This window comes from Pinus tabuliformis, chromosome 1_2 (assembly GCF_031772625.1).
Source record: "Pinus tabuliformis cultivar Carrire ecotype Pingquan chromosome 1_2, CPIR1, whole genome shotgun sequence".
Lineage (NCBI taxonomy): Eukaryota > Viridiplantae > Streptophyta > Pinopsida > Pinales > Pinaceae > Pinus > Pinus tabuliformis.
Window position 1 is genome coordinate 787,365,818 of NC_142298.1, and position 23,589 is coordinate 787,389,406.

The 23,589-nt window shown below is 39.5% G+C and overlaps 1 pseudogene; it reads left to right on the forward strand.

Annotated features, from left to right (window-relative positions):
• Positions 1 to 3,386: 3,386 nt before the first annotated feature.
• Positions 3,387 to 4,785, forward strand: LOC149208242 (strigolactones hydrolase CXE15 pseudogene; annotated as a pseudogene).
• Positions 4,786 to 23,589: the final 18,804 nt, after the last annotated feature.

Sequence of the window (23,589 nt, forward strand, 5' to 3'; positions counted from 1 at the left end):
TAAAATATTATTTAATGTAGGACAATAACATTAATAAAATATAATAAGGGAATAAATTCAAATGCTTTTGCGAAGGTGCAGGACTATGGGGGAAGCATAATGAAAGCTTCCTACGCACTCTGAGGAAACCTAATAGCACAATGAATTTCCTCCGCACCTTTGCACAATTAACTTTCTCCACACTCTGAAGACTCCGCACTTCCGCATAATGAACTTCCTCCCTCCTTCCTCTTATTCTCAAGTCTATTTGAAATAATATCGAGTTAGACTTTGCCACAAGACTTTACGATCGTTTTCTCCTCCACATTTTCCACAATGAAAGCTTCCTCCGCATATTTGTTCAACCCACACCCCTCCTCTCCACCCCTTCGCTTACTTAAGAGACTTGGAACTCCATAAGTTCTAGTATCATTGGGTAGAGCAGTAGCAGTGTCAGACATAACCGTGTGAGTGTCAGTGTCAGAGTACTCACCGACAGAATTACCACTTGCAAAATTAGTCTTTTTTTATTTTAAATTTATTTGTCAAGTAATGACAAATACCAAAAATAAATCACCTTCCACCAAGGGAATTATGTCACATCAAGGCTCGCTTAGCCAATGGAAAATTAGAAATAAGACTTCCATAAATTAGAAAATTATTTTTGAATTTACTCAAAAATAAAAATATTCAATATTTTTCCGAAACTTTGATTAAACTTAAAAAACTTGACAAAAATAATAAAAAATCAAAAGACTTTGATAACTAAGCAAAAGCTATACTTAATAAAATCAATTATTTAACTTGCCTCATTAACTTTTCAAAATATTCTAAAATTTAACTTAGTCCTTTTATGCATTAAATTCATTAGGTTTATGTTGGCCTTTTCTTTGTGCATACACCTTCGTGCACTAGGGCATGAGTATAATAATGGAAAATGAATTGATAGCAATTGGCACATCTAAAACTCTTGTATTGACCAGGCAACCTTTTCCTTGATAAGCACGTAAAGTGACCATCAAACCTCTCCATGACGATGTCATAACAATATAATATGCCATTTTCATATTGAGAGAAAATTCTCATACGTTCACATTATTTATACGAAATTATTAAATTGCTATGACATGTCATGGCAAAACCTTTATAGATTTATTTATTGCCCAGTGGGTCTAGTTGGCTTGGAGAGTGTCCAACTCTCAACTTCAGAAGTCACCGATGAGCTGTAAATTGAATGGGAGGCGGTATCCTTTGCCTGCACTGCTAAACCTACAAAAAAGGACGTGCTTGCTATGCAAATTTCCATTCCATACCCTAGCAGAAAATCATCTCTGGAAGAGGAGAGTAGATAATATAGTGGGCCTTCAGTTTCTGTAGTTGAAGAGTTGGAGGGCGTTCTTAAAATCTATAGCCACAAATTCGTGGTGCGTGCAAACGAACCATCTCTCGACTCGCCTCCACTCAGTGATCAAATTTTATACGAAGACATCGTGTTTGACAATACGCTTATGTGGGCCCGTCTATATCTCCCTCCTCACGCTGTCACCATCTCGCACGCCATATTGCACTGCTTCTGTCTCGAGTATGGTTAGCATAGATACATGGTGGAATCATATGGAACAATGTTGACTAAAGTTCACCCCTCATAAAGGTAGGGCGGCTGGAATGGCTGCAAATAGATCGAGGAGACAGTCTGTTTACCCAACAGTTTCTAGAAGTGTGAGCTCTTCGAACAACGATGATCGTAATCACTTCAACTCCCAAATTAAGGGATTTGCAGTTTCATCTTGTGAGGATGAGATGAATTCCATTCACTCTACATTTCAGGCAAAGAAAGAGCAAGCACGGTAAACATGGTAAATCGGCAAGGAACAAGGAAACAAGAAAGATAGCCAAATAGCACAATTCAAATATTTTTCCAAAAAAATCACAAAATCAATATCAACCATCAATATTTCACCAAACTCTGTGCAAAGAGATCTTTTGACTCTGCATTGTGCCAAATGGTATCCTCCTATCTTGCAGTCATAGTTTTCTAAGCTTGCAGTGATGTTCTTAACTCTATTTGAATGGGTTGCCATATTTACACCAAACTCTGTGCAAAGAGATCTTTTGACTCTTCATTGTGCCAAATGATATCGACCTATCTTGGAGTCATAGTTTTCTAAGCTTGCAGTGATGTTGTTAGCTCTATTTGAATGGGTTTCCATATTTACTGTTACACCACTATATTTTGTTATCTTTTAACTCTTTTGTTATACCTTGTTATGAAGACAAGGTATTGTGTGATTTTTTTGGGTTGTTTTGAGGTTTCAAGTTTAAACATATGCAGTAAAACAAGTGTTTAACAAGTGAGCTAAGTTTAACAAGTGTTTTTTAGTCAATGATGTTATTGGTGAGTTCTTTTATATATCTAATTAAGTGAGATGCCTATCAAAATAATTGTGTATATTTTCTCTGCCTTTCTCTATTTTAATTCTGCTCCAAGCACTATGGTTTTCATTGTTGGGTTCTGCATGTCTTTTTGTATCTATTTCTAATGTTGTATATATATTAGAAGGATCATAAAACCCCAATGGTTGTTGTAACTTATGTTGCCCTTTTCTTTGTGGATATACCTCGTGCATTATGGCATGTGTCTGATAATAGAAAATGAATTGATAGCAAGGAGGAATAGTCTTTAAGTGTGACTTTTTGGATTTTCAACCGATTTTTGACGAGAATCCGAAGAAAAAATTTGTGGCCAAATCTTGATTTGTGTTGTTTAAACTTGGTTTTTGACTGCATATATGGATTCACTCCTATTGTGAAGAGTTCACCTGTCAAACTTGTTATTCCAATAAACACCTACCAAATTCTGGAAAAAATATATCAGAAAATAAACAGGAAAATTTTCCAAAAAAACCACTACTCACCTCTAAAAATCTTGTGTTGACCAGACAACTTTTTCCTTGATAAACACTATTGTAACCATCAAATTTCAAACTTGTGATTTCAACAAATCCCTATCAAATTCTAGAAAAAATATATATGAAAATAAAGCAGAAAAATTCCCCCAACCACTGCTCACATCTAAAACTCTTGTATTGACCCGGCAACCTTTTAAACTCATGTATTGACCCGGCAACCTTTTCCTCGATAAGCCCGTAATGTAACCATCAAATTTAAAAAAATAAAGGATGCTCCGCAATAAAATAATGGTAAAATTGTGCAGAAGTCCATCTTACACTCTTCCACTCTAGAACAACCTGGCCATGATGATGGCATAACAATATAATATGCCATTTTCATATTAAGAAAGAAAAATCTCATACGTTCATATTATTTATATGAAATTATTAAATTGGTAGGACATGTCATGGCAAACCTCACCGAATGGATTATATCTTTATTTATTGCCCAATGGGTGTAGTTGGCCTTGAAGAGTGTCCAACCCTCAGATTCAGAAGTCACCGATGAGCTGTAGATTGAATGGGAGGCGGTATCCTTTGCCTGCACTATTAAACCTATAAAAAAGAACTTGCCTGCTATGCAAATTTCCATTCCAAACCCTGGCAGAAAATCATATCTGGAAGAGAAGGAGAGTAGATAATCATGACTGGTAGTGGGTCTTCAGTTTCTGTAGTTGAAGAGTTGGAGGGCGTCCTTAAGCTCTACAGCGACGGATCCGTGGTGCGTGCAGACGAACCATCTCTCGACTCTCCTCCACAGAGTGATGGAATTTTATACAAAGACATCGTGTTTGACAATACGCTCGGCCTGTCGGTGCGCCTCTATCTCCCTCCTCACGCCGTCGCCATCACCACACGCCTTCCGCTAATCCTCTACTTCCATGGCGGCGGCTTCTGTAGGTATTCTCCGCGCAGTCCCATTTTTCACGGCTTCTGTCTCAAGTGGGCGGCGGGTGTAGACGCCCTCATCGTCTCTGTCGACTACAGATTAGCTCCCGAGCATCGCCTGCCTGCCGCTTACCATGATTCGATCTCTGCACTCCAATGGCTCCATTCTCAGAGCATGGCTATTAGCAGAGGAGGAGGAGGTGGTGATCCCTGGTTCGATTCCCACGCCGACTTCTCCAAGGTGTTCCTCATGGGCGACAGCGCAGGAGGGAACATCGCACATCGCCTGGGAATGTGGACTAGCGGGCAAGATTGGGGTGGAGAAATGCGGGTCAGAGGATTGATTTTGTTGTATCCCTATTTTGGAGGGGAGGCGCGGACTGCGTCCGAGAGTGAGAACCGGCAAGATAACCCTACGTTTACATTGAAAGCCTCGGATGATCGGTGGAGGCTGGCACTGCCCGTGGGAAGCAACAGAGACCATTATTTCTGCAATCCACTCGCCCCCATCTCCGAATCGCAGGGGGCTTGGTCCCTTGCAAGATCCCTTCCCCGGACTTTGATGGCGATTGGAGGACGCGACATTCTAAGGGATAAACAATTGGAGTACTGTGAGATTCTCAAAAAATCATATGGTGAGCAAATCATTGAAGTTGTGGTGTTTGAGAAGGAAGATCACAGTTTCGCCGTCCTCAAAGTCGAGGAAGAGAGCTCAATAAAACTAAGGGAATACGCTTCTAATTTCATTAAATCCGTAGGTTGAAATGAGTAGTCCGCGGTCTCTGCTCAGGTGTTGGAAACCGCCATTGAAATAGTTTTTACAAAACTTCAAGCGTAGCCAATGTGACTTGGGTATCTATGATGCCATGGAGCTCCATCCCACAGAGTTCCTTTGAATCCTTGGATTTGTGAAATTGCTGTGCAAAGTTGATTGGATCCTTCATAATTATTAATTTTAATATTTCTTCACATGGGTACATTGCGTTCATTGTTGCCAATAATCAATCACTAAATTGCACTAAATGTCAATTGCGTAATTGTTTAGAAAGGTGAGTAATTGCTTAGAGAGGCTCATGTTCTTCCCACTTGCAACCTCTCCATTCTTACAAAGTTGAGCCTCATTTACAACCTTGTCCCTCTTGCATATTTTAAGTGTGCTTTGTCACATCTACAACTTCGCCCCTCTCATAAAGTTCGATCATGGTCTGTCTCATTTGCAGCGTCATCCCTTTCATAGAGTTCGGCTTTGGTATGCCCTATTTACAACCTCAACCACGTATACAGTTAACTTTAGTCTATCTTATTTGTAACGTCACCCCTCTCACAATGTTCAGCCTCGTAGCCCCATTGGCATCCTTGGCTTTAGTCCAGTCAACAATGTTCTCATAGATTGCCAACCTTCAATCTTCCAAAGGGAAAAAGCTTAAGTGTCACCCGAAACGCAGTTGAAACGTTAAAAATTCTAGGGAACACAAAAGGATGTTTGTATTTTAGACGACAAATTTACATAACTAACTTACTTTTGAAATTTAAATGGGTCTCAAACACTTTATTTATTATTTTTGCCAAGCTTACAATATGCTTCCACAATAACATTGCATCAACTAGCAGTGATCAATAATCAAAGCAATAATTTATGCAAAAGAAAAGAGGGCTTCACTTATCAATTGAGAAAAATAGAGGATATATTATAAGTATGGGAGTACGAGATGTGTGGTGGGGATTTATAAGTACTTAAGAGTATAAAAGGAATATGATTAAAAATAAAAGATATTTATTAAAAGTAGGGGTTATTTTTATTAGGAAGATGTATTTGAAGGGAGTTCAACAAAAAGACTATGTGAGATTTTTATCAATATCTAATGAAAGTAAATGTATTTTTTAATATCCCATGAAGTACATTGAACAACTTCAACTGTGTAGAATGCAAAGGAAGTTCATTGTGCAGAATGCGGAGGTTCCTCAACGCTTCGCACAATGAACTTCCTTTGCACTCAGAACTTCTTATCGAATCATACCCTACCCATATATTTATGTTATGAATTGATAACATTCTCAAGTGCGATGCACACATTTTGGCAACAAGTTAACATGCGTAAGGCAAACTTCTATTGCATTTTTATAGTAAGTCAAGCTTTTGGTTGGTTCTTTGATCTAGTAAAATTTCACTAATAATTTGTGAAAATAAATTCTATTGAACTTGAACATTGTTTTTTTAATCCAAGAGATTTGTATTTGCAAAGATTAATGTTACGCTCACAATTGTGCTTGTATAAGCGACCCAAACTACGCATAGTGCTAAGAATTAACAGAGGAAGTTGTGCGGAGGCTGAGGAAGTTGTGCAAAGGTGCTTTTCATTGTGTGGAGTGTGGATGTGTGAAGAAATTGTGTGCGGAGGCAAGAATAACAACAAATTGCGAAGACGATTGCAAAAATGGAGCATTCTCGAATAATGACAAAACATGGACCCCACACTACCTTAATCGATTAATTAGTGGTAGAGCCAGGGACTATGCTACGTTGCAACTATTACTCTCTTTCAAATACAATCTACACCCTTATTATACATGCCCCTAGGCAAGTATTATGCATTGGATATTTGTTGACTTACTATTAACTCAGTCAAACATGATAAATATTTTTCAATTTAACAAAGTGCAACTTTAATTTTTATTTTTTTTTATTTCTTGCAATTTATTTTATTGGCATTTATCTCTTATGAGATTGGTTGCCAATTTGGACGTGTTATTGCCCAATGCCTCAAATACTAAGCCAAGAGTACATGATTCAGATCAAATTTTACTTAGTTAGGAGAGGACTGTAGGATTTCCTAGATCACTGTACTTAGTTAGGAGAGGTTGAGCAGACATTAATTCGGATAATTTCCCCATCACATGTATGGTGGCAGGGTCTTTAGGCTTCCTCCCAGGTTTCTTGATGCACAAATATCTCACTGTCTTAGCATAGATGGGTACTTCTTTAAGGGCTTGCAACAGAGGAATTCATACATGCAAATTTTGCAACTCCCTAAGAAAATCAGATTCAGGCTGTGAAGTCATCCTAGGTTCGGCCAATCTCTGAGGATACGGGGGGTCCTGCATTACAACAGTCGAATCTGTTGTTACAGGTGTATCAGCCTTCCCCGAATTGGTTGTTACAACAGTAACAGTTCTTCGCGGGTCGGCTGTTACAGATGTAACAACTTCCTCTATATCAACTGTTGTAGGCACAGTAGCCACCTCAGAGCCTCTGGCATCTCCTCTGGATGGTTCACAGTCCTCCTTTGTAATGATAGGGGAGTGACTTGGGTTAATTACTGTGCCCGATTGCAATTTTATTTCATTAAGTCCCACGGGGGTAATAAGGTAGGTCTAGAAGGTAGTCAGAGCCTCTATACCCTAAGCTGCTTTATTTTTTGGGTTTGGGTTAGGTTGCACAGGTAGTTGGGGTCGCACAGGTGGTGGAGGAATAGGAGCTTGGAATGGAGGTGATTGCAATTATTGTTGCATGGGTAGTCCAAGCAGAGCTGAATTTTGGGCATTCCCTCTCCAGTTTTGGTTCTAAGTGTATGGTTGGAATTGAGGATATTGAACAGGAGGAGATGGAGACCATTGGTTCCAAGGTGAAGGGAACTGTGTTGAAGGAGGGGCAGAATATTGCCATGGATATTCTTGGTTATTATATGCATTTTTCCATGAATTGAAAGAGGAAAAGTCTTGAGACATACTTGGAGGTCGCGGTTGCCATGGCCTGCTTAGTGCGATGAAGTAAGAGGACTGCACGTATTCACTTAATACTCTAAGTAGTGCCTTTAGTCTAGAAGCTCCAGACATTTCTCTGTGAAATGCTCCAGCTCGCAAATATTACACAGGCTGATGTTGTTCATTTCGCATTCCCTGAAACGATGTTTCTTCCGACAAGTCGGACAGAACACAACCAGGGGTGTTTCAGCTTCTACTTGTGTCTTCTTGATCTGCGATGTCGTTATCTGGGCAGAGAGAGTACTGAGGATATCAGTCTTGAAGTTTTCGAACAAATTCTCGATCTCCGCTCTGGTTACTCCTCCGCTTACATATTTTTGTATACGAACAGAGGCATCCCGAATTGTACTCCTTCCTTTGGACGACCCTCGAGAGCATCTTAGGTAGAGCTTTACAATTTCAGTGAATGGCTCTTGCGATATATCCCCTTTTCCCAATAGGTTCAGGGTGTCAAGACAGTCATCCCTCATTCCTCTGATGAAAATAGTCTTTAAGATTTCCTAGTCTAAATCATTGTGTTTAGACCTCTGTAGATTATAGTGGAATTGTTCCACATAATCTTCTAGGCTTTCATCCTTCTTTTGTGTCGTTCCAAATATTTCTTCCCTTAAGTCCCTTGTCCTACAATAGTCCTGGTACTTTGATAAGAACATCTCCTTCATAACATTCCACGTTGAAATAGAAGTGGAGCTCAATCCCATGAATGATATAGGTGGATATTGGTGGCCACCCACCAATTCCACCTGGACCCCCACCATTGCTTCTTTCATTTTTTCAGTTTCCTTAATTGTAGCACAGTTTACTATTTTTAGCAGTTTTTCGGGTCCTAAACTTTCAGAGCATTTTTTCGGGCCCTAAATGACGTCGTTTTGAAAATATACTGTCATCGGTTTCTTGTCTAAAATCATCTTTTCTGTCGTAGTCCTCAGAGAGATCTTTCCAACGGGTTATCATGCACGTCAAACGAAGATAATATGACCAAGTCACGACCCCAGGAAGTTGGTTGTCTAACTCACCCCAATGGGGCCCATAAACTCTTGGTGTTACATCTCCTCAGGTTAGGGTTTTGGTTGTTTAGGGTTTTCTCTTATTGTTCAATAATAAAAAGGCCCTTGAGCCTCACTATAAGGAGCTTAGAGGCATGTAGCCGCCACATCTCTTCTCAGAGATAAGCTACCATCACCCTAGCTGGTTTATTTCCATTTTTGTTTGTAAGCATATTTCAGTATTTTACATTAATGAAATGAAGTATTATTTCTGCTGCATCTCTATGTTTATGGTTATCTCTGTAATCTGTTGCGTTCCTGTTTAAATCCGGATCAGTGGTATCCGAGCGGTCTGCTTTTTTTTCTTTTTTTTTCTTTGCATGTCCCCAACGAGGTCGAGATATAAGGATTTAGGGCTTGAACTGGTCGAACCTTTGCAATACCAACCTCACAAATCCCGACGGCCTCCCATGGTAGATGAACAGAAAGACAAGGGGGCAGGAGATCCTATCAAAATCTTGCTCGAAGAAGCCCTCGAGCAACAAAGGAATGTGATGATGGACAGCTTTGCCCAGATCCTTCAGCGGCTACCCAGGGGCGACGCATCGGCTTCCAACAACTACTCTGGAAATGCCACATCGTTTAACTTGGTACAAGTTAATTTTGAAATCCCCATATTTGAGGGTTAGATAGACGCAGATGTCGTCGATAAATGGTTAAATATGCTAGAGGGTTATTTTTCTGTTCATGATTTTTCCAATCGGGAAAAGATTATTTTTGCTCTTCTCAAAGCAGCGCCCCCGTCAAGGACTAGTGGGAAACCTATTGCGAGTAGAAGGATGAAAGTACAGGCTCACTATTTTCAGCCGCACCCACTTGGAATTCATTCCGGAATGCCATCAAGGAGCAGTACTACCCTGTCGGAAGCTATGAGGATCAATACATAAAGTGGACCACGCTGCGGCAGGGAAGGGACCAAGACGTGGCGAAGTTTACCAATATTTTCCATACCCTTCGCACAAAGTTGGGTATCAAGGATTCAGAGCAGCATTTTGTACTCAAATATTGTGACTACCTGCACAAGTACATCCAGGAAGAAATAGAATTCCTGAACATCTCCTCGCTCGACACAGCATACCGATATGCCGTCAAGGTCGAGAAAAAGTTTAAACAAAAGAAGCAAGACTTTGGATCTATGAATCCGAAGCAAGGGAAAGGTGTCCCCAAACCGCGGAACAAAAGACAAAGCCAAGGCGGGGCGGCCCAAGACAACCCACCAAAGTTGCAAGAAAAGAACAACACCACAAAACCGAAAAAGGACACGGGAAAGTGGTGTGAGTTCCATAAGAGCTCCACTCACAACACAAGTGAGTGTCGGGCCAAGAAATCACCGGTGGACGAGCTAAAGGTTTCAGAGTTAGATGCATGTTCCTACTCTGAGTCAGAACCTGACAAGGGGCATGACAAAGGGAAGCAAATTAAGGATGCGGAGCCCAACACCATTGTTTCCACCAAAAAGATCCAGAAGGAGGAACCCGAAGATCCAGAGGAGGAGGAGCGTCTCTTCCACTCCCAGATGTGGGTAAAGGGCTCCCCGCTATAGTTCATTGTCGATAGCGGGAGCCAAAAGAACCTCATTTCGGCAGAGGTTGTGAAGCAGCTGGGCTTACCGACCACAACACATCCAAAACCGTACACCATCGGGTGGCTTCACCAAGGACGGGATGTTCGCGTGAGCCAGTAGTGTTGCCTTCCATACAACATCAAGCCCTTCACGGATGAGATATTGTGTGACATTTCTCCCCTTGAAGTCTGTGTTGAGTCCCAAACTTGCATCTTCCCTATATACCTTTTCAGCCTTCTTTTCCATTTACTTGACCCACCAAGCTGTGAAATCATTGCATATTAGTTTAAAAAGAGCTTATGAAATGGTTTCCTAACTATGTTTGTGACTGCTGTTTGATTTAGATTTTTGTTCAATCAGCTGCGGAAACTTGTCACTTTCCGCAGCCAGCTCAAGTTTCTGCAGCCATTTTGTTGAAGACTATGTTACAGGCGTCCAATGGAGAATCCGGCCACATGGGCAAGCTGCAAATGACATGTACATGGAGTGTGTCCCCTTGGTTTAGCCGAATCACTCACAAACAGCCATGGTCAAAGACGGTCAAAGGAGTGGTCAAACCAAGAGTTTTGCGGTGGCACAGCTCTGTTTTGCCCGCGTGAAGTTTTGTGTGGCAATATCCTCAACCTCCGGAGGTGTGTTAACACCTGTGGATCAAGCCGTGAACCAAATCGAACAACCACCACTCCATAGATTTATTTGTCATGATTACCATACTGTTAGATCTCAGGACATGGAGATTTACGTGTCTGTTTGGCAGCGTAGAATTTAGGAATCAGTTATAGCACCTTCAGTTATAAATAACGCGTTATCATACGCTTGATAGTTAGCTTTTACATGTAATCTTGACTGTGTTTACGAGCCCACTGTGCCGTGCTCTATTTCTATGTTTTGACTGCACTTTAATATATGAGAAGACAACATTCTTAAGTTCAATTTGTGACTGAGTATTGATTGGTCGAGGTTGCAGAGGGCCCCTGTACACCAAGGCTCTGTATTTACTGTATAGTTTCTTACTTGCTTTCATTATGTTACTGCTTTTATAATCATTTGCTTGTATATATTACGTTGTCCTGATATTTATACTAACTGTTGTTCATCTTTTCTTTTATGCTTTTTCATGATTGCTAGCTGATCAGTATTTTTCTTTCAGGTTCTTGTAGGCAGCCCGGGCAAATTACATAGTTTTAATGACTAATGACATGAGATCATCTTGTCCTTTCTGCTGATTCATTTACTGAGTTTTAATTCCAGCATTGTCATTTCTTTCAGTTTTGCTTTGCTTATTTACTTTTCTGCAACTTAGATATCATATTACTCATTTGTTTATGATTTCTTTCCTATAGCCAAGCGACTCAAATAGTGAGGAATCAGAATATTACTTGATGTAGTATGATTTAGTTTACTTTCCTGCAAGTTAGTGATTAAATTACTTATGTCATTTTCAGGAATTGAAATATGAATGAGTAGTTACATTTTATGCAATTTCATTTCCTGCAATTTAGATATCATATTACTCAACTTGTTTAAGATTACTTCCTATAGCCAGAGCGAGTCGAAAGGTGAAGGGTCAGAATATGGGTTGAAGTAGTGTGATTTAGTTTGCTTTGCTTTCAGTCTTTGAAATGCTTTGAGTTCAGTTTTTATTTTCTTTTTATACAGCAGTAAGGATATTGGGCTTCATTGTCACTAGTTCACTGTTTTGGTACATTTTTATTTTCTTTTGAGAATTGATTTCATCACAGCTAGTTTGAAACCTTTTTTTTGAGAACTTTAAAGTTTGGAAAATCATTGTAGAAATCACCATTTCCATCCATACTTGACCTTCAATTCTTCCATCTCACATTAGGGAATCCACAAAAGATAAACCCAAAAACAAACCAAAAACTCATAAACGACAAAGAACTAAGAAATCGTTTATCTTGCATATACAGTGCACTTCACTTCAACAGTTTACGACTCTCGGATTGACATTTTAAATAGCAATTTAGGACACACTAAATTGACCAAACAGTCTGTGATGTATTATTAGGACAACCATACTTATGGAAACTTCACACAAGGAAAGCTCCACACAATGAAACAATAAATACATAGGTAACTACATTTGGATTTGCATCTATATGTGGCTTTCAAACTAGTGGAAAAGGGATCATTCACTGAGTCAAAGTTCATGTCACTGAATCTACAAGCATAGGAATTGGTTCTATACTTAGAGGATTATTGTATCGACTACGATTACCTATACTATAGACAGATACTCGGTAAAATTCTATTGGTGTTTGTGTTCGTTATGGATAAACAAGGAAAACTACCTATGCCTTTGTATTGTATTTTTATATCTCCTCACCTTTTTCTTATACCGATGCCTTCTCTATTGTCGAATCTCCAGGCTATCAGATCAAACGAATTATGCTATCAGACCATCCTATCATATTCCATACTACAAGAATAAATCCCACCACTCCAGAGATCATTTACAATTAAATCCAAAAGATTTTATACACATTCTTGGTAACATAAAACACTAGCGCAACAACACAATAGTAAGAATGTGTATCAAAGGAGCTAAGCCAAATTCGGGTTTTCTTTTTAGGTTCTTGAATTTCAAACACCCATTTGACCAACTATGATGGTGCACACTTATATATTCGAGATATTTCATCTTCAACCTGCTCCGTTGTGTAGGCGAAAGCGTAGCTTTGTTTCGAGTTCCAATCATCTCAACCCCACCCTTAGCCGTCGATGCAGATTTGCTACTTGCTTCAGTGTTTTTTGATGAAGTGAGTATACAATCGTGTAGAGAACAAGATTCCTTACCCATAGATTTACACACATAAATTTAATCTGGTAGACTACAACATAGCATAATGTAGAGGAATTGGGTATTTAAGTATCTAATCTAATGCGAGTGTGACACATTTGTGACAGTTGGAATATGAAAAGGCTATAATGACTGCAACTGGTGCAGTGAAAGCTCAATGGATAATATCACTCTTATTACTATATTCCAACATGGAATAAATGATAGGGTCGACTTCTTAATGATTAAAGAGGCTTTAGAGTCTCATGGCATATCAAGCCAAGGGTTTTTTAATTTGAATTTCGATGGCTTTTAGAGTTAACCAAAATTTTATTGTCGAAATTGAGTGTCTTAAGAGGAATTTGTGTTAAAAAAATAAGCGAAAAAAAAAGGATTTTAGGCCAATATAATATTATATTAAACTAAGCCTATCGACAATGTTTATTTAATTAGATAAAATATATATGTAAACCATTGAAGCACATAGATAAAATCGTTTGTGCTTTAAAGCAAGCAGTTATATAAGGATTTCCTAGTCATTGCATAGTTATGTATATTTCAAGAAATGATTAAAATTTTAATGACCAATGAAAACGAAACAACCTTAAGCCAAAGGGTTGTTTTTCATTTGGTTTCTTTTGTTATTGGGCACCAAGTAGCAATGTCCATCGTCAAAATAAGATTTTGTTTTCTTTGGTCTCAAGTGGATCAATGTGATAAGATGAAGGAAACATGAATAAAATGTGGAGGAGAGGTTTTTTTTAATTTGTTTGAGCAACATTTTTGACAACAAACATCGATGTCCAATTTGAAAATTGCACATGCAAAACTTCCCACTCCTTTTGGTTTTTGTTATATACCTAAGTTGAAATTCTCATGTAAAATCCATACCAAATGTTTTAGGTTAGCAGTGGTAAATTGGAATAATGTTTTGTTTACATTGTTGCATGCAGAGTGCATAGGACTTTCATTATGCAGAGTTTTCTCCACACCTCCGCACTCCACACAATGAGAAAACTTCCACACAATTCTTACTACACATGGATGCATTTCTTCACACCAAGTAGTAATTTCCATCGTCAAAATAAGATTTTATATGCAGATGAGAGGTTGCTCTCAATTTGTTTGTGAAACACTTGCTTAACCTAATTGTCTTGTGACCAGTTTATAATTCACAACATAACGATATCCACTCACACATAGCAATATCATCCATTCAACCATTTGGTAATGGAATTGTGGATTTAATTATTTAATATGTTCATGGCTAGGTAATCATATACTTACAATTGGATGAATGGTAGGATTTATAAGTGGTTCCTTGATCCATGAATCATATTGGACATGACACACCACAAGTAGCTCATTATTGTATGCAGGGTGGAAAAAGTTTTCATTGAGTAGAGTTTTATCTACACCTCTGCACCCCCCACAATTATTTATACACATGGATGCATTTCTTCGCACCAAGTAGCAACATCCATCGTCAAGATAAGATTTTGTATGTAGAGGAGAGGTTGACCTCAATTTTTTTTTGTAGCACTCGCTTAACTTAAGTGTCTTGTGAGGGATGGATAATTCATACCATAACTATATCCGCTCTCGCATAGCAGTGTCACCCATTTGGCCATTCAATAATCAAATTGCGGATTTAATTATTTAATATGTTCATGGCTAGGGAATCATATACTTATAGTTGTGTTGACGGTGTTGGACCTGCCAACATGTAAGGGGATCTCCCCGATAAGTAGTCCCAATTAGACCTCAAACTGTTTGGTGTAGGAGTCCCAATAGTGTGTCGTATGGTAATGCCTTGACCATGATTTCACACAGAGGAAAGAAAGATGTCTCTGTTGGTAGCAAGGGTGTGACAACTGTAGCAAGCCAAGGAAGGTGCATGAGAGGTTCTAAAACACAAGGGTTGAGATGAGTGCACCCCTTAGAAACCTGTGATAGCATGGAGTTAAGAAGGGAACACACGAGAAAATATGCACCAAAACATGGAAAGAAAGTTAGCTAGCAATCCAAAGTGATGGTTAAACCAACAACACATTTTAGAAAGGTTCATACATACTTATACATAATAGTCCATACATGCATGCTTAAGAAAACAAATACATATAACATTTAGAGTAAACTAGATAGCATAGAATACAATACAACATATGCATGAAACGTGATGGCTCTATTATACTAATAAGTGTAACGCGGGAGTATATGATGCACAAGAAGTATAGTCGTCAGAGTCTTAGTTTCATCTCTGGTGTTTCTTTGCTGCCAGCAGGTTTGGAAGGTACCCCGATGGAGTCGCGCAAGAACACAAGCTTGGCTTCGCTGCCAACGATCCTGGTCAGTACCCTGACGGAGTTACTTACATCACCTCTCTGCACAGGAAGCCTTTCTCTTCTTTCACCTTATTCATTTTTCATTTTTCCAAACTTTTTCACTTTTTTTTATTTTTTCATTTTTCATCTTCATAAATGTGCATAACACCTATTCATTTCAGAGGCGGAAGAGGGATCCCAAATTATTGAGAGTATAAGAGGTTTTTCCTTCAGAGAAGTATTTTATGTATACCTCTGACGTGCTTGTTAAGGTTTTCCCCCTCACCTTACTCTAATTGACTGAGATGACAAGGATTAACCCAAAAACAACCGACTAGAGTAGGTGATACTAGTTAGCACGCAAGCATTGTGTTTCCACCAAGATTCACTTCAAACAGTACATATTTTCCATTGATGTATCATGGACTGAAAACAACAAGTTCTTACATAAGAGAGCAGACAAAAGATAACCAAATGTTGATAGTTGTACAAGTCCTCTTATACTTTACCTAGCTTGTTTCAAGAGTTGCACATGGTCCATGCGAAACTAACCTATGGAAAATAACAAGAAAACAAACCAAAAACAAAAGCAAGAAGCAGAAGAAAATGTGGATGCAAAGCGAGTAAGAAAACAAACAAGAAAGCAAACAAACACACAAAGAAAGAAGCAAACATGCATGCATTCAAACAGCTCAAAAGCAAACACTACTCCTACTCCTAAGCTAACAGTGCATGGGTTGGTGAAGGCACAGTTTGCGAACATCGTAGATGCACAAACTAGCAAGCGTGAAAGATATAACGATGAAGACAGACAGACTGCGAGCTTACAAGTGATCACAAAACAAAGATGAGTGAAAGCGCATGATATGCACTCTGTGGAGCTACCATGGTGCTGTGCTACACTACGTGCAGATGTCGAGTGTATGCATTCTCTTGACTGTGACATGCAAGCCAACGTGAGAAAGGTATACCACTTACGTTGTGCATGTGTGCTTGCTGTGTAAGATTCCTTCAATGCATGGCCGATGGGATTGTGTATTTCGAGTGGAGGAAGGGGAATCTCGGTGTTTGGTTGATCTTCAATGCAAAGCAAAGAGTGATGAGGAGCCTTGAGTGTTTCAACAATTTCTTGACCAAAAGTGAAACCAACCTCAGGACAACGAGGGTCTGACATAACCATCAACTCGGGATGAAGTGCCTTGACAGTCTGCGGGGTTTTGACTTCGTTAACAGATAGATCATCATAGACCAATGTCTTAGACATATTAACAATGATTAAATCAACATTGTCATCAGATGAAGAAGTAAAGAGATCATGACAACCAAGATCAGAAAATTCAGGATGTTTGTCGGCATCCTCATGATTCGATGAATCGGGTAGAGGGGTAGATGAGAAGCAAATATGTTCACCTTCTATGTTTTCATAAATGACAAATGACAGATTGGAAAAATTTTTGGAGGAAGATGTGTCCTCTCCACACTGTGATGACAGATTGACATCCGATGTGTCCTATGAATGATCGAAAGTATAAATATCCAGAAATGGGTTTTGACATGGGAAATAAGCAGTGGCAGAATCACAAGGGATGTCAGGATAAAGCGGATGAGGTGCGGCTGGAAGGGAGTCATCCTTCACCGTTGGTTCTTCTTTAGATTCCCACACACACTCATCATGAATGATGGTGTAGGTTGGTTTCATAACACCAACTTCGTCGACAACTTGATCATCGTTCACAACAGGTGAGGAGTCCGGAATGGGAAAACACAAGACAATACAATCCGAAGGATCAACAAAATGCGGGGATGGAGGTTGAGGGAACGAATCCACATGATTACCAACAGACTTGCAACCCAAATTTGCACAGATATCAAGAGCAGGTGGGGTGGGAGGATGTGACAGTTCAACATATGTGTGTGCATGATATCCCACGTTACTCCACGGTGGTGGAGTTGTTCGACGAGGTGAAGGCAGACAATTACTTGTGACAACAACCATGCCTGCCTGTGATTGCGCATCCTCGTCACTGAAGTGTGCTGAGGGGGGTTCGGATATGCGAAGAAGATACTCAAATCTTCCATAAAGAAATTCCCAATCAATTTCATCTTCGAGAAATCGGTATGAAAGATTATAAAAGCCTGTGTAAAACTGATTAACGAAATCATCAAGTGCTTTTCGTAATTTCAAAATTCTTGATCGAGGGCTTTATGGTTAAAGTGAATGAAAGCACGATTTATCTGCGACCAAATGAGCAAGAGAATGAATAGATTTTTCGGGCAGCGTAGCACACTAGTGCATGATTCACCAAGGACGAGATCTTCGCGTGAGCCAGTAATGTCGCCTTCCATACAACATCAAGCCCTTCACGGATGAGATATTGTGTGACATTTCTCCCCTTGAAGTCTGTGATGTATTATTAGGACAACCATACTTATGGAAACTTCACACAAGGAAAGCTCCACACAATGAAACAATAAATACATAGGTAACTACATTTGGATTTGCATCTATATGTGGCTTTCAAACTAGTGGAAAAGGGATCATTCACTAAGTCAAAGTTCATGTCACTGAATCTACAAGCATGGGAATTGTTTCTATACTTAGAGGATTATTGTATCGACTACGATTACCTATACTATAGACAGATACTTGGTAAACTTCTATTGGTGTTTATGTTCATTATGGATAAACAAGGAAAACTACCTATGCCTTTGTATTGTATTTTTATATCTCCTCACCTTTTTCTTATATCGATGCCTTCTCTATTGTCGAATCTCCAGGCTATCAGATCAAACGAATTATGCTATCAGACCATCCTATCATATTCCATACTACAAGAATAAATCTCACCACTCCAGAGATCGTTTGCAATTAAATCCAAAAGATTTTATACACATTCTTGGTAACATAAAACACTAGCGCAACAACACAATAATAAGAATGCGTATCAAAGGAGCTAAGCCATATTCGGGTTTTCTTTTTAGGTTCTCGAATTTCAAACACCCATTTGACCAACTATGATGGTGCACACTTATATATTCGAGATATTTCATCTTCAACCTGCTCTCTTGTGTAGGCGAAAGCGTAGCTTCGTTTCGAGTTCCAATCATCTCAACCCCACCCTTAGCCGTCGATGCAGATTTGCTGCTTGCTTCAATGTTTGTTGATGAAGTGAGTATACAATCGTGTAGAGAACAAGATTCCTTACCCATAGATTTACACATATCAACTTAATCTGGTAGACTACAACATAGCATAGTGTAGAGGAATTGGGTATTTAAGTATCTAATCTAATGCGAGTGTGACACATTTGTGACAGTTGGAATATGAAAAGGCTATAATGACTGCAACTGGTGCAGTGAAAGCTCAGTGGATAATATCACTCTTATTACTATATTCCAACATGGAATAGATGATAGGGTCGACTTCTTAATGATTAAAGAGGCTTTAGAGTCTCATGGCATATCAAGCCAAGGGTTTTCTAATTTGAATGTCGATGGCTTTTAGAGTTAACCAATATTTTATTGTCAAAATTGAGTGTCTTAAGAGGAATTTGTGTTAAAAAAATAAGCAAAAAAAATAGTATTTTAGGCCAATATAATATTATATTAAACTAAGCCTATCGACAATGTTTATTTAATTAGATAAAATATATATGTAAACCATTGAAGCACATAGATAAAATCGTTTGTGCTTTAAAGCAAGCAGTTATATAAGGATTTCCTAGTTATTGCATAGTTATGTATATTTCAAGAAATGATTAAAATTTTAATGACTAATGAAAACGAAACAACCTTAAGCCAATGGGTTGTTTTTCATTTGGTTTCTTTTGTTATTGGGCACCAAGTAGCAACATCCATCGTCAAAATAAGATTTTGTTTTCTTTGGTCTCAAGTGGATCAATGCGATAAGATGAAGGAAACATGAATAAAATGTGGAGGAGAGGTTTTTTTTTAATTTGTTTGAGCAACATTTTTGACAACAAACATCGATGTCCAATTTGAAAATTGCACATGCAAAACTTCCCACTCCTTTTTGTTTTTGTTATATACCTAAGTTGAAATTCTCATGTAAAATCCATACCAAATGTTTTAGGTTAGCAGTGGTAAATTGGAATAATGTTTTGTTTACATTGTTGCATGCAGAGTGCATAGGACTTTCATTATGCAGAGTTTTCTCCACACCTCCGCACTCCACACAATGAGAAAACTTCCACACAATTCTTACTACACATGGATGCATTTCTTCACACCAAGTAGTAATTTCCATTGTCAAAATAAGATTTTATATGCAGATGAGAGGTTGCAACCAATTTGTTTGTGAAACACTTGCTTAACCTAAGTGTCTTGTGACCAGTTTATAATTCACAACATAACGATATCCACTCACACATAGCAATATCACCCATTCAACCATTTGGTAATGGAATTGTGGATTTAATTATTTAATATGTTCATGGCTAGGTAATCATATACTTACAATTGGATGAATGGTAGGATTTATAAGTGGTTCCTTGATCCATGAATCATATTGGACATGACACACCACAAGTAGCTCATTATTGTATGCAGGGTGAAAAAAGTTTTCATTGAGTAGAGTTTTATCTACACCTCTGCACCGCCCACAATTATTTATACACATGGATGCATTTCTTCGCACCAAGTAGCAACATCCATCGTCAAGATAAGATTTTGTATGTAGAGGAGAGGTTGACCTCAATTTTTTTTGTAGCACTCGCTTAACTTAAGTGCCTTGTGAGCGATGGATAATTCATATCATAACTATATCCGCTCTTGCATAGCAGTGTCACCCATTTGGCCATTCGATAATCAAATTGCGGATTTAATTATTTAATATGTCCATGGCTAGGGAATCATATACTTATAGTTGTGTTGACGGTGTTGGACCTGCCAACATGTAAGGGGATCTCCCCGATAAGGAGTCCCAATTAGACCTCAAACTGTTCGGTGTAGGAGTCCCAACAGTGGGTCGTATGGTAATGCCTTGACCATGATTTCACACAGAGGAAAGAAAGATGTCTCTGTTGGTAGCAAGGGTGTGACAACTGTAGCAAGCCAAGGAAGGTGCATGAGAGGTTCTAAAACATGAGGGTTGAGATGAGTGCGCCCCTTAGAAACCTGTGATAGCATGGAGTTAAGAAGGGAACACACGAGAAAATATTCACCAAAACATGGAAAGAAAGTTAGCTAGCAATCCAAAGTGATGGTTAAACCAACAACACATTTTAGAAAGGTTCATACATACTTATACAGAATAGTCCATACATGCATGCTTAAGAAAACAAATACATATAACCTTTAGAGTAAACTAGATAACATAGAATACAATACAACATATGCGTGAAATGGGATGGCTCTGTTATACTAATAAGTGTAATTTCCAGTCATACAATACATCCATGTCTAACCACTAGTTCCGACAATGAAACATTACAACCACAACCGCCTGCTCCTCCAAAGAGATATACTATCTCTGCGCAGTGGAGAAGCCAAGGCTCGTTCTAATACTATCCAAGCTTTCTTTAAGATAGTTATATTAGAACATTGGATGACCAAACACCTTTACAATGAGTTATGAGGTTCTATTTATAGCAAAGGGTGGGGTGACCCTTGACATCCCCCTTTGTGACAGTTCATCTACCCTCATGACTCTTCATCTACTCTATGACTGTTACATCCAACTATCGACATTTGAACTTCCACTTGACAAGACATTACATTACAATGCACATGTGCCCATGTGAGACAAAATGGCTTGAGTAAGCCATGCAAGACATCACTGACACTTGGTTCGTTATGATGAGACCAACTCTTTGAGATGCTTGTGATGGTGAAGGTGGTGAGCTGATGCCAAGCTTGGTCGTTCATGATGGTGTGCATGCGCTCTATGGTGACATCTTGCTAAAGTGAACTCTTTCCTACGTTGCATCCCAGTGCATTGGTGTGGCTCCTCCATCCAACTCGTTTGCTAACATGTGCATGGTATTCTTGCGTGCAATCGAATTGACAACACACTGATGCATAGTGCCTGTGCTGATCTTCCAATGTGTGCTGGTGGTCATGCGCATTAACTGTCAACTACATGTTCAACTCCAGTTGGACTTGCTTCTTGTCTTTGCCTCGGTGAGTGTGCCAAATGGGTTAGATCGCATGTGTGCACACAATTACATGCATGCTATTGAATTCCATTACATGCAATTAACAACACTTCTCACCATGTCTACTATGTGCTAGCTGTTGGGATGGATCTATAACTTGTATGAGAACAGTTTCATCCGTGAGTGTATGTTGTGCCTGCTACTGTACCTATTCCTACTACAACTCATTCTCTCATCTATGCAACTCCTGTTCCTCCTTGAGTTGCTTCTTAAGCACATGTAACTCCTTCTTTGTTCCGTTCTCTGCCTCCGCATGATCTTCATGTCGCGCCATCACCTCATAGCCCGACTCTCCAAAGTTGCTTTCATCAGAAGTGGATCTGCTTGAGCTTGCAACTTTGTTCCGCCTCTGTGTTGTCAACAACCTTCCTCTTGCGTTAGTTGCATCCGGTATGCAGCCTTCAGCTGTTGTTGATGGTGCTACCTGCTGTGATGATGCTGCCATCATATCTTGATGTCATTGTCTACGAAAATCTTGATGTCTTCATGAGTAGGCACGTTCATAGACACTTGATCGATTGCATCCCTAAGCGTGCTTTGAACGGTGTCTTCGACTCTGCTCTCCTAGAAACCATTATACCTATGTTGCTGAGAGGCATATGAACACCTACGATACCTAGAGACATTGCAACACTCATGGCAAGCAATATGTGAGTCAAAAACCAAAATGAACTTGAGAACTGACTTGCAACATACCTGTGTGACTGATCATGAAGGTTGCGCAATTTCCCCCGGGAGGTCGGGAGACTGACTGCCAAGATTGCACAAGGCATAATCTAGGCTATCAGGAGGTTGACTGACTACTGGAACTGTGTAATGCACATTCCAGCCTGCCCTGCTGGGGACTAAAACTGTGCAATGCGCAATTTCATCCAATAGTGACATGCAACCAGCAAACTGCATTCCGTAATTTCTGGGGCCAATAGGATATTGCCTCCAAGAATTGTGCAATGCAAGCCTGGAGGTCAGTGCATGGCTAGACTTATGTAATTTCTAAAGGGAAGGCAAAGCCTTCGCTTCTGGAAATGCGTAGTGCTAGCGGGGCAAGGCATGGTCCGGGCTAAGGCAGCCCAGTCCGGTCAACGGGTGACTGAAACATGAGAAGTATGAATCCATGATGAGATGAGTGCAAAGAAGAGTGAATGATCATTCATGCAAACAGCAAGTGCAGGATTCAAAAAACGGGAAAACATGCATGTGTGTGAAGTGAGTCGCCGCAACGATGACTGTCTGTGCAAAACAGTGTCATGCATGCAACAACAGTGAGATGTTAACGAAAACTGAAACGATGCTATTATAAGCTAGTATGTATAAAAAAGACAGCAAGCGCTCACTGAAATCAAGCAGACAACTTTTATATGAAGCAAAGCACAAAAATCTCCAGAAACACAGCGCGAGACATGAAAAGCTCGCTTACCCCAAAACAACTGAGCTGAATGTGCTGACGACTCCTAGATGTAATGTGGGATGTCAGAGGTGCAAGATTGATGTGAGGAATGAGCTTTGCAGCATCTGGTTGATGAGTTTCAAGAAAATCAAGGTTACGATGTGCATGCCACAAATCTAGGGAAAGCAACACTTGGTGATAGGTTTCTAAAATGATCCTTGCATGTAACCTCCAACTGCTAAAAATAGATCCCTGAAACAAGCGATGCCTTTGCATGCTGCCTTGGGAGGAGCAACCTATGCATGCAGATCAGTGTTTCTCGGTCCCAGAGGGAACTAGTCAACTCAACTGCAAATGCAATAGTCTGCTCACCTAGGAGGAAAAAAAGTGCATTTTTGGGAGGGATATGGGCTGGCTGCCCCGAGAGATTGCACAATTTATGGGTAGAGCAGCTGACTTATGCTTAGAGTTGCACAATTTCTAGGATGAGCGGTCTTGCTAGGAGGAATTGTGCAATTTTCTAGTGAAAAATGACAGGCATATTTGTGTAATTCTGGAGCCCAGTAGGTTGTTAGACATAATTGCGCAATTTTTGGAGGGAACACTAGTTCCCCTCCAGAATTGTGCAATTTCTTGAGGGAGCTGCTCAACCTGCAGCTGGACTAAGTCTGGTTAAAAAGCCTGTGAGGGAGATGCAACAAGCTTTGATGGG